We start from the raw sequence: 6,720 nt of genomic DNA on the forward strand, positions 1-6,720 counted from the left end.
GAACCAAGCATTTCTTTTAAGGTTGTGGATACCTCATCCTAGTAGACATATTATAAAATCGTGAGGCTGATGGTGATACGTAATTAGCAAAAGTAGACAATATCTAATAGAGGTGGGCTTGGTTTGTAACAAATTGTATTAGAGCTAGTCATCAGGTGGTGTGCCAACGAGGTTGCTGGGAACACAATGTGGTGGATTGAAAAATCCCACATCGGTTGGGGAAGGGATGAAATATTTCTTATAAGCATGTGGAAATCTCTTACTATTACACGTGTTTTAAAACCGTGAGGTTGACGATGATATATAATGAGTCAAAGTAGACAATATCTAGGCTAATACTCATAGTTTGTTGGAATAGTTCAGTTGGTTAGAGCGTAGAATGTTAACAATAAAGTTGGGAGGTTCAAGCTCTCTTTTTAGCAATGGTAATGAATCATTCCATTTTAGTATGTGGAAAAATTTAACCCTTCAACCAAAGTGGACAATGTCATATAATTATGGAGGTTCGTGATTCCGAACATTGTTATATAGTCTTAATCTAGCCACCCTAATAATAATGTTGAGTTCTTTTTAGGGGTACCTTCGATACAAAAACATAATGTAAAAAATATTTTCGCATAAAGCATTTACATCATACATATTCTAGTCGCTCTAGGTCCCTAAAAAACTAGGGTCGTTACATATAATCTACACTTGAACTTTCTATAACCTTGAGAAAAATTTGTGGCAAGTAGGTTACTTATTTAGTTGCACTATATATTACTTTTCCTTTCTGGGGGATCACTAATTGTTAGTTAAGGTCACAGAGGAGGGTCGTCTCGAGCAATCAGTTCCATGTGTTATGACTTGTTGTCCTTAGTTTTCAAATCTCGTTCCAATTTTTATCATTTTTTTCTTTGTCACGTCAGTTCTATGTGTTACGAGTTTTTGTTCTTATTTTTCGAATCTTGTTCCATTTTTATCAAATTTTTTCTTTGTCAGTACGTGTCATGAAAAATGATTTTAAGCCTTGAGTCCATGTTCATGGATTCTTGAGCCATCAACAAAATCACTGTAAAATATCGACATCCTATTCCTAGGCTAGACCATATGCTTGATGAATTGCATGGCTCATATCTATTTACAAAGATTGATTTGAAATCTGGATATCATTAAATTAGAAGGCATATACGAGATGAATGAAAAAGAGCATTCAAAACTAAGGCTGGATTGTATGAATGACTTGTTATGCCTTTTGGGTTAACTAATGCTCCTAGTACATTTATCTTAATGAATCGCGTTTTGATAGAGTATTTAGGAAAGCATGGAAAGAGAAAACTTTATGCTCATTGCTGTCAAGCTAAAGAAATCATTAATTTCAAGGAAAAGGATTGTAGATAGAATTTGAAACTTACCCCTAATTTGAGCCCAAAATAAATTTTCTTGAATTTGGCTTGTTCTTGAGGTTATTTCTCTTCGTTGTCATCTATTGAAACATTCCTTGGAGGTGCAATTGGGATCGTCCTTGCTTGACGTATTCTCGTGTATCGACGAATTGGATTGGGGGGAATAATTTCTTGGCACTTTCAGCATTGTAAGAACAAGTTTGAAGAGAAATGATGTAGAATTGCTCTTGAATTTTGAAGAAATCTCAAAGAAGGAGACCCAAAATCTAAATGCTTATTGCCTACTATTGGGAGCTCGATTGTTGTTCCAAACTATTGCCTAAACTTTCAACTTTACAGGGGAAGCTAAAACTGACATTGAGAGCTTTAGAATCACTGTGATATTGAGATTGAACTTTCTAGATAATCCGTAAAAAATATCTACACTCGTCAGAGGACACATATTTTATCCCTTTTTATTCATGGTTCTTATAACCAACTACTCTATTTTTCTATTAAACAATATCGTCACACCATACATGACATTACTGCTATGCATGAAATAATGCATTTACAACATTTCATAAATGATGCTATGGACTTAAATGTTCATAATAAACTCATTAAAACAATATTGTTATGAACAACATAGTGGAAAACAGATAACATTAGTTTAAATAAAAATAAAACAATGCCCTGATTTAACCTAAGGATCACTAAAAATAACATGAATGCAACTACCCTAACTTTGGTTTCTTGGCCTTGAACGCAACGTTGACGTTCGTAAATAGGTATCTTACCTTTACTTTAAAATAAGAGTAGCATGTGGTTTGAGTACTTTAATAAATACTCAGTAAGTAATCCCACTATTAGGGTCGGAATATGAATCATGTGTAATATAGTGGGACCTATTCTTTCATAAATACATTGTGGCATGGGCTTGGGCTTTGCTTTTTAGTCCAAGAAGAGTTGAATATGTTGTACTTCCCTACACACAACTCATGAATGTGCACATTGATCACCAGGTGGGTTGGTATAAGAGTACTCTATGGGTTTGCCTCGTCGAGCTTGTGCACACTCACACTACCAAATACCATGAAGGGAAAAGACCAACATAATATCATAAGGAACATAAATATTATAAGGTATGTGTCTGTACTAATCATAATGGGGAAGTATCTCGATGCACCTCCCATATAAAATGCATGAGATCCCTAACATTAAAACACGACATAACGTTCCTATGAGACATACATACTTGATTCTTGTCATATTGTTCATGATTAACAATACATAATTTTTCTAATGTTTCATAGGCATAGGGTGTACGAAACATAATATAGAAGTATCTCGATGCACGTGGCATACAAAATGCATGAGGTCCCATAACATCAAAGCATGACATATATTCATGGCGCTAGTCATACCTCCAATCTATTCCTAGTATAGTGTTCCTATGAGATATAAATACTTGATTCATTTCATATTTTTAGTAATTAACAATACATGATTTTCTAATGTCTCATAGTCCTAGAATAGTGTATATGATATCATAGCGTAACTTGTATGCAACATATCGTATATCATATCATATACATAACATAGTATATGTCATACAATCATAAAACACGACATGTGCAGCGGCCAGAGGTAGCGATGTCCATTCCCGGTCATCATCCCCACCATCTATTTCATTCTCAATTTCCATGAAATTCTCTATTTATTTGTGTGGGGATCACGGTAAGGGATTCATGGTAAGGAAGTGGCAGGGATCGGATTCCCCATATAGAATTTTAGTGGGTTTTAAATTCAAGAGTCAGTCTTGGAGTAAAAGGCCAACAGTTTTGAAGATGAAAGGCCAAGAATGTTTATAGGAATAATGACTTTTTAAGGGTTACCAAGTGACATTGTTATGTCTATATTTAGTTTTAGAAAACCTTATAAATACATGTGTTATCTTTGTCTCCTTTTATCGTTATTGTGTGTGGGACTTATTTCACAAATTTATGAGTTTTCGTTAACAAAATTATATCAAGCCAATGGCGAATGTGGGTCAAATGCCGCTACCGCGACTAGTGAAGACAAACTACGAGAATTGGAGCATTCATATGAAAGCTTTTCTCGGTTCTCAAGATGCATGGGAGGTGGTCGAAGAAGGGTTAGAAGAACCAAAAGATGCCACGGGTTATAGAGCGACACAAAACAAGACGCTAAAAGAGGTGCGATCAAAGGATAAGACGACACTATACATGTTGTTCCGAGCCGTTGACGAGTCGGGCTTTGAGAAGCTTGCCAATGCAACTACTTCAAAAGAACGTCAGAAACTTTAGAAAAAGTGTTCAAAGGAATTGACCGAGTCAAGCAAGTCGTTTTCAAACTCTTCTTGGCAAGTTGGAGAGCATGAAGATGATGGAGTCAGAGAGTGTATCTGACTACATCATGCATGTACAAATAGTGGTAAACCAACTCAATCGAAATGGAGAAATGTTAGCCAAGACGCGGGTTATGGAGAAGATTTTAAGGTCATTAACCAACAATTTTGAGAATGTTGTATGCGCGATAGAAGAGTCAAAGGACCTGACAACATTAACAGTCGACGAGCTAGCCGGTTTTCTCGAGACACACGAGCAACGTAAGAAGAAGAAGAAGGAAACACTTGATCAAGCACTTCAAACCAAGGCGTCAATCAAAGATTAAAAGGTACTCTACTCTCAAAATTTTGAAGGTAGAGGTTTTGACCGTGAATAGTAAAAATGGTCATGGTACTCAAGGAAGTAGTCATGAAGGATAATATAAGAAGAAGGGACAGCCGAGCCAAGAAAATTGGCATGGAAGAGGACGCAACCGAGGAAGAGGCGGCCGATCAATTTACTCCAACATTCAGTGCTACAAATGTCACAAATATGCATTATGCAAACAATTGTAACTCCGACAAATGTTACAATTGTGGTAGAGGGGCATTTTGCAAAATATTGTCGAGCCGATAAAAAGGTGAAAAAAACAATCAACCTAGCCTTGGTGACACAACAAACGAAGGACTTAGGTCTTCTCTTGATGGCTCAAAATGAAGATCTGAAAGCGTAAGAACATGACGTTGAAAAAGACGATGGCGGTAGTTGTGAGGCGGTGGAAACCGTTGGAAATGAGGGGATACACAACGAATTCGGCAAAATCGCAATATTGGAGATGAGAAAATCGAAGAAGGAATCTGGATTGAACACGCGATCGGAAAACGAGCCAAAGAAACTTTCGGATCATCAAAAATGAGAATAGAGATTTAGAGCAACAACCAAAATCTGTCGTGGATAAATCTATGGAGAAGTCTTAGTTGCAGACGTTGAAATCGCTGAACGAGCGCATTTTGAAGGAGAAAGTAGAGATTGAAAAGGAAAAGAGAGCTTTTAGAAATGGAGATTGAAATCTTAGAGAAGGAAGGGCTGAGCTGAGTGAGAGTTCTTTCTATCTCAAACTAGAGAAGGAAGAGAATGGGAAAGTAATTTCTAAGCTTGTGAAAAGAATTGAAGAAGTATGGAGAAAGAGAGGAAAGCTACTGATAAGTCGTGGGTTCAAAACAAGAGGTGCGTGCTGGAAAGTGAAATTCTTTACATTGAAGCGTGGCACCATCCAAATCGAGTTGAACATCCTTCTAGTCAAACTTGGTTAGACGTGGGCATGGGTCGGAAGAGCTATCGCGTGTCGCATATCAAGTGGAGTCGCGTCACTTTACAACGCGCCTGACGCGTTATTCCACCTAATCATCAATACGTGTCCCTCAGCCTGTCTGACACGCTTTCCCTCCAGCAAGTTGACACATGACACGTTTTCCCTCCCGCAAGTTGACACGTGGCCGCTTTCCCTCCCGCAAGTTGACATGTAACACGCTTTCCCTCCCACAAGTTGACATGTGGCCGCTTTCCCTCCTGCAAGTTGACACATGGCTTGCTGGCTATCTGACGCGCTTTCCATCCCACAAGTTCACACGTGGAAAATTTTCTCTCCTGACAATGCGCCTGATGTATTATTCCACCAAATTGTCAATACGTGTCTCTCAGGCTGTCAGACACGCTTTCCCTCCCGCAAGTTGACACGTGGCTTGCCAAAAAAATTTCTCTTATGAGAGTCGCAATACTGAATCTGATCTGCAAAATGAGTTCATTTACCTCCTTGTTCATGAAAAGACTCTGAGAAATCCTCGAATTTCATCTTTCGTAAAAGAACATATCGAACGCCCAAAATAAGTTCATTTACTTCCTTCTTGTTCCTGAAAGGACTCTCAGAAATCCTCGAATTTCATCCTTCATTGAAGAACGACTCAGATCTAAAGAAAACTTGTGAACGGCCGTATCATCGGTTTAAAGTTCGTACTGTTGTAACACCGTATCATGAAAAGATATTATTAAGAATTAATAAAACTTGGCCTATGTAATTGTCGAACCTACGACCTCCACGTTTTTAACACGACAATCTTACAAATAAGCTAATAGGGCATAAGTTTTATGCATATTATAGATCATTAGCTCCTAATCCAGCCAATCGAGTTTCGTTTACATAACTTTATGCATAATAAACTTAAAAAAGTCATTATCTTCTAAAGTTCGTAGTGCTTTAACTCGTATCATGAAAAAAATATAGTTAAAAATAAATGAAATTGGCCCATGGAAGTGTCAAACCTACGAGCTTCGCGTTATTAGCACGACGCTCTAACCAACTGAGCTAATAGGCCATAGATTTTCTCTCCTGACAATGCGCCTGACGCGTTAGTCCACCCAATCATCAATACGTGTCCCTCAGGCTGTCTGACACGCTTTCCCTCCCGCAAGTTGACACGTGGCTTGCCGACGGTCTCACGCGCTTTCCTTCCCACAAGTTGACATGTGGCTTGCCGAAAAATTTTCTCTCATGAGAGTCGCAATACTGAATCTGGCCTTCAAAGTGAGTTCATTTACCTCCTTGTTCTTGAAAGGACTCTGAGAAATCCTCGAATTTCATCTTTCGTAAAAGAACATATCGAACGCCCAAAATAAGTTCATTTACCTCCTTCTTGTTCCTGAAAGAACTCTCAGAAATCCTCAATTTTCATCCTTCACTGAAGAACATATCGAACGACTCAGATCTAAAGAAAAATTGTGAACAGCCGTATCATTGGTTTAAAGTTCGTACTGTTGTAACCCCGTATCATGAAAAGATATTATTAAGAATTAATAAAACTTGGCCTATGTTATTGTCGAACCTACGACCTTCACGTTTTTTACACTACAATCTTACAACTGAGCTAATTGGGCATAGATTTTATGCACATTATAGATCGTTAGCTCCTAATAAAGAAAATCGAGTTTCTTTTACACAACTTTATGCA

At 37.8% G+C, this 6,720-nt stretch overlaps 1 non-coding gene across 1 annotated transcript; it reads right to left on the bottom strand.

The window, feature by feature from the left end:
- Nucleotides 1-6,013: 6,013 nt before the first annotated feature.
- On the bottom strand, nucleotides 6,014-6,087 carry TRNAI-AAU. The gene has a single exon. It is a non-coding gene; the product is annotated as a tRNA-Ile (tRNA).
- Nucleotides 6,088-6,720: the final 633 nt, after the last annotated feature.

Source organism: Cucurbita maxima, unplaced genomic scaffold (assembly GCF_002738345.1).
Source record: "Cucurbita maxima cultivar Rimu unplaced genomic scaffold, Cmax_1.0 Cma_Scf00111, whole genome shotgun sequence".
NCBI classification, from domain to species: Eukaryota; Viridiplantae; Streptophyta; class Magnoliopsida; order Cucurbitales; family Cucurbitaceae; genus Cucurbita; species Cucurbita maxima.